The sequence below is a fragment of the Triticum dicoccoides genome, chromosome 1B (assembly GCF_002162155.2).
Source record: "Triticum dicoccoides isolate Atlit2015 ecotype Zavitan chromosome 1B, WEW_v2.0, whole genome shotgun sequence".
Classification (NCBI taxonomy): Eukaryota; Viridiplantae; Streptophyta; class Magnoliopsida; order Poales; family Poaceae; genus Triticum; species Triticum dicoccoides.
In genome coordinates, this window is record NC_041381.1 from 257,449,400 (window position 1) to 257,461,039 (window position 11,640).

At 47.9% G+C, this 11,640-nt stretch overlaps 1 long non-coding RNA gene across 4 annotated transcripts; it reads left to right on the forward strand.

The window, feature by feature from the left end:
• Positions 1 to 6: 6 nt before the first annotated feature.
• On the forward strand, positions 7 to 2,647 carry LOC119330631. Of its 4 annotated transcripts, none has more exons than XR_005160181.1 (4): positions 7 to 275; positions 378 to 1,343; positions 1,564 to 2,158; positions 2,266 to 2,647. It is a non-coding gene; the product is annotated as an uncharacterized LOC119330631 (long non-coding RNA). The 4 variants fall into 4 exon arrangements; XR_005160187.1 differs by having other exon boundaries at positions 1,899 to 2,158; XR_005160180.1 differs by having other exon boundaries at positions 378 to 2,158.
• Positions 2,648 to 11,640: the final 8,993 nt, after the last annotated feature.

Consider the following 11,640-nt stretch of genomic DNA (forward strand, 5'->3'; position numbering starts at 1 on the left):
TTTGGATGAGATCCACCGCCTCCCGAGGCCTTTATCTAGCCCAGCTCACTAGGAAGCCGCGAGAGGAGGAGCTCAACCGGGCATCGCCAGCCAGAGAAGAAGGAGAGGCGCGGATGCCAGCCAGGGAAGCGGATTGGCTCGCCTCCGCCATGTCGTGAGCGCCACCGCCGCCTCTACATCCGCCTTGCTCTGCATAGCACCATGTGTGCGGCGGCGGGACAGGCAACCACTGGATGATTTTGGGGAGCGAGCATCAAGCAATGGCCGATGCCATGGTGAACTTCCCCTCCTCTCCTGACCCCTCTCTCTCAATAATCTCCTCCTAATCTTGCTATTTATGCATCTCCATATGTAATTGTTGTTCTTTCGATTCGCAGGGATTATAGCAAGCAACCGTCACTGAGTTATTTTTTCTTGCATGAAATTTTTCTACTGATTCCTCAATGCTCTGTTCATTACTTTCTTCTTGTTTTATTGTTTTTTTACTTTCCAATTTCGATGTAATGGATATTGATTGTGGTAGTCTAGATATCCCCTTGTATTCCTTGGGTTTTAATAAAGTTCAAATAATAATGGATTTTTTTCGTGCTGCAAAATATATCTCAAAACCTTCCCATTTTTGTCTCCAAAGGACAAAGGAAATCTTGGATTAGTTAGCTTATTTTTACAGTTCATATCCATTGAACTATATGTAGTTTTCAACTAGACCTCTTTTTATAGTTCCTATCCATTGAACTATATGCACTGTAGACGAACAACGTGACATGAGATGTTGCAACGCTGGGCCAAACAATCATACTGTAGCAGCAATAGTCGGCCCATGATAAATCTTTGTTAAGTGCTTCTTTCTCTTTACCTCTTTACTCATGTGTCTCTGACTTTGATTTCACAGTAGTATATGTTTTTAGCTAGGCACAGTGTTTACAGATTTGATAAAGAAGGGTAGATGAAGAATCTATCAGAAGATTTTGCTGAATGGAACTTGCATTTTGATGTTATGAGTGTAGAAACATATTCTGCACTTTTAGGAAATTAGATAATAGGACCGACTAAAGGAGAACTTCGGTTAAACTATTTCTTTATTTGTTTGTGCAACCAACCTTATTTGGTTCCGACTGGAAGATAATATGACCGGCTAACGGAAAACTTGGCTAAAATATATCTTTATTAATTGTGCAACAATGCTTATTTGGTTTTGATCGATTGCTCGACATGTTGAATAATGGTAGTGTGCATGTGTGGCAGTGCATTTTTTTCCTTCATTTTGAGAATTTACGTTTTAGCTACAGAGTAGGAGGTGCGAATGGCCGGTCCAGAAGCTCCTTAAAACAATTCGATGAAAGGTAGACTTTTATTTCTTTCTTCTTTTCTTCTCTGTCCCTGATCTGACAGCTTTGGCTGTAGCCTTTGTTTGCTTGAAAATCTCAAATCAAGAGGGCATGGCTTGATTGCTATCAATATTTTGCGCTGCCTACAAGAACTTAGAACCTATAGGACAACAAAGTACACATACTGACAAGGTCCTATGATATAACAGTGAATTTGTTTCTTCATTTCCCATAGGAATATTGCTGCGATGAAGCCTAGAAAAGTTGATGTATTCTACTCTCTGAGTGAACTGCTATACATCAAATAGGGAAGAAGATCGGAAAATTCAACTTCCTATTACAGATGGCTTATTAACAAGCAACCTTACTATGCTACCAGTGTGTTTTTATTTTCAAACTGTAATATCAGTTTAAGATCTTAGATACTCATCTTTGCACTCCATTTGTAAGACGGTATTGCCTGCTTCTATTTGCTATTACCTAAGATCAACAATTAGCGTGGCCCTTTGTGTACTTTTCTATTCGCCTTTTTTGTTTGACACAGCTCCTATGTTTCTATCCGGATTACAGCTACTATGGAGGCCCTTGGGTGTTGTGGTGTATGGGCCCAGAGACAATAGCCCAGCCAAAATGCCCATAGGTATATCATATATTTCTATGAAGACAGACAGAAGAAACCCTAGATCGGCAAAGTGTTCTCTCCCGCACATTCAGTGCCTCGCTCTCAAACAATGACCACACCGGCGCGGGCGCAGTCAATATTTCTAGCCGCTGCTTCTCCATGTGTTTCAGCATCTGGATGCCCGGAGAAGTCCTCAGCAGGACCATAGGTAACTACACTTGTGATTCAGTGATGTACCTGCAGATCTATGTGCCCTCTTTCTGATTAAGGTTGTAACTATGGTCATTGTTTGATTTATCTGCCTGATTTCACAAGAGATGCCACTGGATGCAGAGGAGATACATGCCAAGTTTTCTCCGGATGAAGAATACTCCAACAATAACCAATCTGAAGACCAGCTGCCTAAAGTAGCTTCCTTTCTGAAAAATAGACAAGCATTCCTTTGACCAGAATGATTTCCTTGGTATACACTGAAGATGTTCTGAATATTTGATGCAGCAGGAAGTGCCAGACATGGAAGAGGCCCTTAGCCACTTCTCATCGGATTACACTGAGTATGAGAATTCACAACCCCGTTATGGGGTTGGTGATTATATAGTAGAAAACAACCGATAGTTTAGTTATCTGTTGTAGATAGTTTTTCTACGCCTATTTCCTCTCAGTAAGATGCGTAATTTAAGCTTCATAGGCTTATTATGAAAACTATTTCTTAATTTTCATGAAGTTTTAAGTAGGCAAAAAGATATGCATATACTGACACCACTCAGCAAGACAAAATTTGAACCATGAAAACCAACGCTAGCGTCGTCATTTGTAGATAGTTTTTATATGCCTCTTTCCTCTCAGTAAGATGCATAATTTAAGCTCCGTAGGTTTATTATGAAAACTATTTCTTAATGTCATGAAGTTTTAAGAAGGCAAAAAGATATGCCTATACTGACACCACTCAGCAAGACAAAATTTGAACCATGAAAACCAATGATAGCGTCGTCATTGTCGGTGTAAAAACCGGCGGATCTTGGGTAGGGGGGCCCGAACTATGCATCTAAGGTTGATGGTAACAGGAGGCGGGGGACACGATGTTTACCCAGGTTCGGGCCCTCTCTATGGAGGTAAACTTCCTGCTTGATTGATCTTGATGAATATGAGTATTACAAGAGTTGATCTACCACGAGATCGTAATGGCCAAAGCCCTAGAAATCTAGCTTGTATGATTATGATTGCCTCTACGGACTAAGCCCTCCGGTTTATATAGACACCGGAGGGGACTTAGGGTTGTATAAAGTCGGTTACAGAGAAAGGAATCTTCATATCCGGGCGCCAAGCTTGTCTTCTGTCTTGTATCTTCACGGCCCAACAGTCTGGCCCACGCTACATAGTCCGGCTGTCTGAGGACCCCTTAATCCAGGACTCCCTCAATAGCCCCTAAACCAGGCTTCAATGACGAGGTGTTCGGCGCGTGAATTGTCTTTAGCATTGCAAGGCGGGTTCCTTCTCCGAATACTCCAAAAAAGTCTTTGAGCACAAGAATCGTGTCCGGCTCTTCAAAACAAATTCCACACACAACCGCAGAGAGTATAATATTTCATGAGTCCAATCCGCTGACAATTTTTTGTAGCCTGACATCACGTCACCGCCCGACCATTATTTCGAACCGTTTTTTAGCATGCCGCTCCATATTTCGAGATGCAGTTTCATTGGCACATCTTGTCAAAGCAGAGATCGTGTCCCCTTATTGCGGGATTGTCATCAATACGGGTGTGGGTAACCCAACCGTTCTGTTGGCATGATTCCTTAGGAATAGGCAAGTTTTGAGGCCTAGGAGGGGGCGCCTTTATAAAGGGGCTAAGACCCGTCTTTTCTCCTTGACGCCAACCCTTTCCTCAAGTTCTCCCTCCTCGAGTTCTAGCACCCAAGGTTCAATTTAATCGCTTCGCACTTCCCAGTCATGTCCGGACCCAGCCCTCAAGGCTGGTGGGTGGCTTCCTCTGTCACAGAGGAGGATATTGCGAAGCTCCAGGCGGCAAGATACCTGACCGCAGAAATCCCCCACAGGCTTCCTACTCAAGGGCAGGTTATTCCTACTCCCAGATCCAATGAGAGGGTCGTATTCATCTCCCACTTTGTCCGAGGGCTAGGGTTCGCTCTTCATCCCTTCGTTCATGGGCTCATGTTCTATTACGGGCTAGATTTTCATGATCTAGCGCCAGATTCCTTTCTTCACGTCTCGGCATTCATTATCATGTGCGAGGCCTTCCTCCATATTCCCCACACTTCGTCTTGTGTCTCAAGACATTTAATGTGAAGCCGAAGGTAGTCGACGGGAAACAAGCGGAGTGCGGTGGTGCTGCAGTGAGAAAACTCACCAATACTCCTTGGCCAAAAGGCTCCTTCGCAGAAACTTCCAACCTATGGCAGCAAGAGTGGTTTTACATCACTGAACCCCATGGTACCAAGTGGGCAGCTACACTTGCGTTCCGATCTGGCCCTCCGTTACGGCTTGCATCATGGATTAATGAGGGGCTGGACTGGGGATCAATTGATGAAGTGCAGATGCTGCGAAGCCGCATTCGGAGCCTCATTGAAAAGGACACCAGTCTTCTCAACGTAATCCAAGTAATGCTAGTCCGTCGGGTCCTACCATGCCAGCGACGGCCTGTCCGCATGTGGGAGTTCAATCTGGAAGGACCACGAACCCTTCAACACTTCTTCGGCACGACGCTCGGAGGAATATGGAAATTATTCTTCGGGACATGAAAACAGTGGCCGGATACTACAGAGGACATCAGCCTTGACTGCAACCATCCGGATACCTCGGTAAGCACTCGACTCCTAAACACAGCTTAGTTAAATTTCTCATAACAATATATTGAGAAAACCATACTCGGCCAGGGTTGGATAAAGAAGGCGGAGAGAATTAGGTGTTCGGCTCCTCTTACCGAAGACTCAGCTGATCCGATGTTAACAAGGATGTTGGTTCCGGCACCATATCAAGTGTCGGCAAAGGAAGACAAGGAGGAGAGCAAGAAGGCCCAGGGTGGCCCCCATTCTAGAGGTATGCCAGGCACCTCATCCGGGGAGATTGGAACTCCCTCTTCCGAAGATGAAAGCGAAGGAGAAACTGACATCCCTTCTCCCCATTGGAAGAAGAGGACCGCCTCCGAGGACTTGAAGATAAAGGCTTCTAAGCGAGGGAAGATATCCCTGTCAGGGAGTTCTGGTTTGGGAGGCGACATTGTCACGCAGTTCCTCCATAAGGACAAGCCCTTAGCTGAATCATAAGTGTACAAGGGTGTTTTAAACATATCATGTTCTTTCCTGGTTGCAAGGGTAATATTTAAAATATATGTTTGCAGTCCGGCATGCAGCCTTCCTCAACAGTCCTCCTCCTCGGGGGATCTTCTTCCGGAGATGATGGAGAGCGAGACGCCTCCACAGGTCTCCCCGCCCAATAGGGCAGATGACCCCGAGGTGTCGTCCTAGAGGATCTCTCTCTATCAACAAGTGGTGCGAGGGACAATGAAGACTAGGCCCGAAGGTGACACTTCGGTTGTCCAGGATCTGGGGTGTGCGGCCCCTACGGGGACCAACAATAAAGGCCACGGACTATCCGATTTACAGCCAGAGACGACTCTAAGGTCGAGTAAACATATTCCTTTGAAGGGAGTCCGTACCCCTACAGCTGCTTCCAGGGATAAGGAGGCGCCGACATTGATGGACATATTGCAACATGCGCCTGTCTCAGAGGAGCATCGTACCTTGATGAGTACTGTAGTTGAGAGGGTTCTATCCGTGAAAAGCGGATTGAATGAAGCCTTTACGGGCAAGCTAAGAGGCTTCGAGGTACGTAATGTAATATTTTCATCTGTGCTATAAATGCAAAATGCGCCTGAGACTTTGGTTGGCGTCCAAAGGGAGGCGATCAGAGGATCAAGAAAGATATGCCCAGGAAATAATCTAACTAATTGGAACACAAGCTGTTACATCCCTGGCGACTGCCCAAGCTACAGAGGTTGCAGATCTGAAGCAGAAACTTGATGTGGCGGATGATGACATCACGCTTATTAACAGGCGGCTCGACGAGGCACAAGGTATGTCTTTGGGGCAGTTAGTATATGCAAGTACTATAATATGAGCATGATGCTGAGAATTGTATACTGAGATATGTATAACTGCATATAGTGCCGCCGCAGTTGAGACTCTTCGGGCTGAGCTTGCCCGGGCCAAGGAGCAAGCCAGGATGAGTAATGCGGTTGCCGAAAAGGCAGCTGCTGAATTAAAGGCCGAACAGGCTGCTCGACGCCAGTGCGAGGAGAGAATATCTACTATGGTGCTTGAGCTAAAAGATGCCACTAGCCGATGCGAATTTTTCGAGAAAGATAACAAAACCAGAGCGGCCGATCTTGACAAGGCCTTACAAGAGTCAAGGGAATCACGGTCCAAGTCTAGAGCGGCTCGGGAGGAGATCCGACAAGCTGGGGAGATCGCGGCTGGTAAGCCCTTCTTATTACAAACTAAATTCGGCGATCCGAAGTATGCCCCGCTTAATCAAAAGTGGAGTTCTCCAGACGCATTTTTGCACTTGCCGAAGAGTGTCTTCGATGCGATGCAGTTTTTCCAAGTGCAAGAGGACATGCGACAAAAAAGCTTTTCTGGTCGCAATACAGCATGCCAAAGCGTCCGTTGTCGCTGAACAAACAGATGGCCTAGTGGGCCGAGCTCCACAAGATATCAGGATCTGCCACAAAGGACATCGTGGTCCGGCTGTGGCCGACTGAGCCAATTCAGAATAGTTATTTCGGTTTGGTGCAGCGACTTGTTGATGCGGCGCTGTGTATCGATGCTATTAAGCGGTCGACGTGCATAGAAGGTGCACGGATGGCCTTTGCCCGCATCAAGACGTACTGGGCGAAGATGAAGGCCACCGATATTGTAGCGAAAAGTCCACCCAAGGGCAAGGACCATCACACGCCAGAGCATTATGTTGAGGATGTCCTAGAGGGTGCCTGCTTGATAGAGGGTCAGTGCTCGAAAGATATTATGTTCGAGTGAAAATGTATCGAAATTGTAAGAACAATATTATGATATATTAGGGCTATGTTTTTTAAACTTTTGCCTAAAAAGTTTTTGGTGCCTCCTGTGTGGCCGTTTTTGTATAATCTCAAAGTTTACCAGTCGGCGGCTTAGGCCCCCTCGCGTATAACGCGGGGGTGTCCAGAAAAGCACTTGATCACTCTTGACCCAATGTCTTGGTCCATTAAGGAGGTGTCAATGCGGTGAACCAGGCAATCGGACTATAGGTCTTTAACACTTTCACTTAGCCATAGGAGTTTGAGGGTGGGTCAACGATATAGCCCCTGGTGTGTACGCGGTTATCCGAATACGGTGCATTTACATACGTGACCAGAAGAACAGTCCTTTGTGTAATACGGAAGGAATCGCGAAGATTCCGGTGAGTCATCGAGTGGTTGACCAGCTCTCGCCGCATCATGATAGTCAGTTTTCGGCTTTCTCTACTGAGGTGCTCATCCAGACAAAACAGGACACAGTCGCAGTAGTTCTCCCTTTACTACCCTGGCCGACAGAGCGGAACGTAAGGTAGTAAGCACAGGAGCCGGGCAACCCAACTATTGACCAAACACATGATTCGGAGCTAAGACATATAAGGCCAAACTCGTGACGTCGAAGTGTGCTATAAAGCTATTCGGACTTGTCGGCAACTCATATGTTGCCATATCGAGCCCCTGGCAATATATGCCGAGGTGCGTGCGTGAAATAACCACAGAAGCAAAATTCAGTTCTTTGATAAAAGCGAATACTGAATACGAGTTATGTTGACTAGCATCTGAATGATACGTCAAGCGCGATCTTTACACATTATAACGCTACTACCAAGGCTATTTGACATGCCGGGGGTCGAAAGCTGAGAAAAAGGGCACTTTACAGGTTTGAAATAAAGAGTGCGGTCTACAAAAAACATTTGGACCTCCTGTCGCACGTCTGCGCTGCCTTGCCTTGGTTAAAGGACTTCTCAACAAACATGGTCACCTGTGGTAAAAGATAAAAATGGTTAGAAAAAGAAAAAGACTATGAGAGTGCAGATAGTGTTATAGGTCTGTCCGCATTGTGCCTCCAGCGGTGACCAGGGTATTTTAAGTGTATAATTATGTGCGCAGGACAGACTTCGCGGCTATATAGGGCGAACGGCGGAGGCCGAACTGCTAATCTAGCTCTGAGATTAATTGGTCCTATCTAATGGAGGCCGACAGCTTGATGTCCGACAAAATGTTCGGCTTGATAAGGCCGCTTTGTACTTCGGCTGCAGTAACCGTAGTATGCTCCTCTATACGGAGGGAGCATTCCGTATTTCCATTTATCGTGATGGTGCTGTGTGGACCGGGCATCTTAAGTTGGAGATAGGTGTAATGTGGGACGCAGTAAAGCAAGCAAAAGTTGTGCGCCCGAGTAGTGCATGGCAGCTACTGCGGAGCGGGACAATATCGAAGGTCAAGCCTTCGCTTTGAAAGTTGTTCGACGAGCCGAAAATGACTTCCAATGTAATCAAGCCCGTGCAGTGAGCTTCTACGCCGGATATTGTTCCCTTGAAGGTAGTTGTGGTGGGCCTGATTCTTGAAGGATCAATGCCCATTTTGCGCACAGTGTCTTGGTAGAGTAGATTAAGGCTACTATCGCTGTCCATAAGGACTTTCTTGAGATAGAACCCATCGATAATTGGATCATGGATGAGAGCTGCTGGACCTTCGCGAAGGATATTGGCTGGGTGGTCCTTGTGATCAAAAGTGATCGGGCGGGCCGCCCATTGGCTTAATTTTGGGGCGGCTGGCTCTATGACGCCGGCGTCCCGTAGCACGCGCTTGCAGTCCCCCGTAGGGATGTGCGTCACGTATACCATGTTCACTATCTTTACTTTGGGGGGGGGGGGATTGCTTCTGACCCCCGGTGTTCAGTTGGCAAGTCTCTTCGTCATCGCTGTCACTGGGTGGCCCCTTCACCTTGTGTTCGACATTAAGCTTGCCGACTTGTTTAAATACCCAACAGCTCCTGCTGGTGTGATTGGTTGGTTTAATGGGGGTGCCATGAATCTGGCAGGGCCGATCCAGTATCTTGTCTAAATTGGATGGTCCATCTCTGCGACGCTTGTGTTTATTATGTCGTGGCTTGCCGTTGCCATCTCGAACTTTGGAAGTACCTGAATCAACGGTGTTGTTGCTTCTACGATTGAGCCAGCTGTCTTCTCCCGCGCAAAAACGGGTCATCGGAGTGGTAATGGAAGCCATGGATCTTGGATTTTGTTGACCGAGGTGGCGGGCGAGCCACTCATCTCGGACGCCATGTTTAAAGGCCGCGAGGGCTTCGGCGTCCAGACAATTGACAATTTGGTTCTTTTTGATTAAGAACCTAGTCGAGACTTCCTCGCAGACTCCCCGGGCTGTTGGATGATATGACTTAGGTCATCGGCGTCCGGAGGCCGAACATATGTACCTTGGAAGTTATTGCGGAAGGTGTCTTCCAAGTCTTCCCAGCTGCCGATGGAGTTCTCAGGGAGCATGTTCAGCCAGTGTCGCGCTGGCCCATTTAGTTTTAGTGGGAGGTATTTGATGGCGTGGAGGTCATCACCGCACGCCATGTGGATATGGAGGAGGAAATCTTCAATCCATACTGCGGGGTCTGTTGTTCCATCGTATGATTCGATATTCATGGGTTTAAAACCTTCTGAGAATTCGTGTTCCATTACTTCATCAGTGAAGCAAAGGGGGTGTGCGGCGCTTCTATGTCGGGCCACGTCGCGACGTAGCTCGGATGGAGTTCTTCTGCGGTGCTCGGCCCGGGAGTGGTCGTGCTTGTCACGTCTGGCTAGATGGCCGTCGTTGCGCGTCCGGGCATGTCCCCGTGATCTGTAGATTGATCTAGTCTGACCTGCTCTGTTGTCTTGGTCCTGCCATAGGTCATATGTATGACCCCGAGCTATTATGTCTCTACCCTTACCGCGAGGTGGTACTAGTGTTCAGCTTGAGTTGCCGCTTTGTCCCGGCCACATGGTGATCGGTCAGCCGCATTATGTGCTGGTAGGACGGGCTCCAGCGCCTCGTCATCGAATTGGGGTAACAATTTGCGCTTCAGGTAACTTTTGGTTGGGCACTCGAGGCCGTATTCTTCGGCTTCTAGGACATTAGTCCATCTATCGTTGAGCAGATCTTGATCAGCTTGAAGCTGCTGCTGCTTCTTTTTCAAGCTCCTTGCAGTGGCTATTAGCTGGTGCTTAAAGCGCTCCTGCTTGAGAGGTTCCTCAGGCACGATAAAATCCTCGTTGTCGAGGCTCCTCGTCCGGAGAGCGGAAGGTAGTTACTGTCCTTCGAGTTTTCGTTCATGGACTGTTCGGAAGTTGGCTCAATGGGGTCTTCATTTTCTTTGGCATCGTCCGAAGTGTTATTTTCTCCCGTGTTGGTATTGCTGTTTTTTCCACGGCGTGGTTTAGAGTGGCGTCGCTGACGTCGGTGCTTTGGCTGTATCTTAGGAGGCTTATCCTGGACTGGATCTTCCTTGTCATCACCGCTATTCTCCTTGGGTGTATCCACCATGTACACGCCGTACGAAGAGGTGTCCATCCAGTGTCCAGTGAATGGCGGGTTTTGGGCTTGTTCTTCTCCGGCATCGTCGTCCATACCGTAAATTCCCTACTCTCAGCCCCTAGTCCGGGCTGGGCATGGTTCAGACGTTGCTCCTTTGTAATGAAAAGTGATTGCATTAAGTCCAGAGCTTTGCTTAAAGGCAAGGTGATGTAGGGCGTAACCCTAGGTGGACGATCTTTCACGTTTGGAGTGGATTCTACGGGGAATCACAAAGAACACGCGGAAGCACAAAGGGGAAAACACGGGGAAAACGAGAGAGAATCATGAAACCACATAGAATCAATCACACGAGTGCTAGATCACCGACAACATAGAGTAACATATGATCCACAATCAACAAAGGTAAGGATACAAAGGAACCGTTCTTCTCCGTACGGAGGTCTTGATGTTCTTCCCTGCAAAGGGGTCTTGAATCCGCTTGGGGGATCTTCTCCGAAGAGGTCGTGAGCTCCAAGGAGAAGTAACCAAGTGGATGAGCAAGGTTCTCACACAAATATGAGCTAAACCAATGCTAACCCTCCCTAGGAGGTGGGGGCGTCCTATTTATAGTCTTAGTGCAAATGGAAGTCAAAGCGAAGGGGTACAAGGGCTCCAGCCCGCAGGTGCGGTCACTCAGGCGTCGGACGTCCGGAGGCTCGGGACGGTCCGGACGTCCGGTCGGGCTCGGGCGTCCGTAGAATCAGCTCTGTCGTGGGCGCGTCGGATGTCCGGAGGGGGTCAGTCGTCCGGAGCTTCGTGACGGTCCGGACGTCCGGAGATCGTCGGTCGTCCATAGATTTGGCTCGGGCGTGCATCGGTCGAACGTCTGGTGGCTTCGGTCGTCCGTAGTTTCCATTCGGGTGCCCAGCTGCCGGACGTCCGGAGGGCGTCGGTCGTCCGTGGCCTGGGAGTCATCGGACGTCCGGACTCGGTCGGACGTCCGAAGCCTGTAGCTTCAGCAGCATCTCTTCTTCTTCTTCAACACGCTTGGGGTCCTCGCCGTCTTGGCTCTTGCAAGTAGTTGTTCCTTGGCTCACCTCCATGTACCTGATCACACATA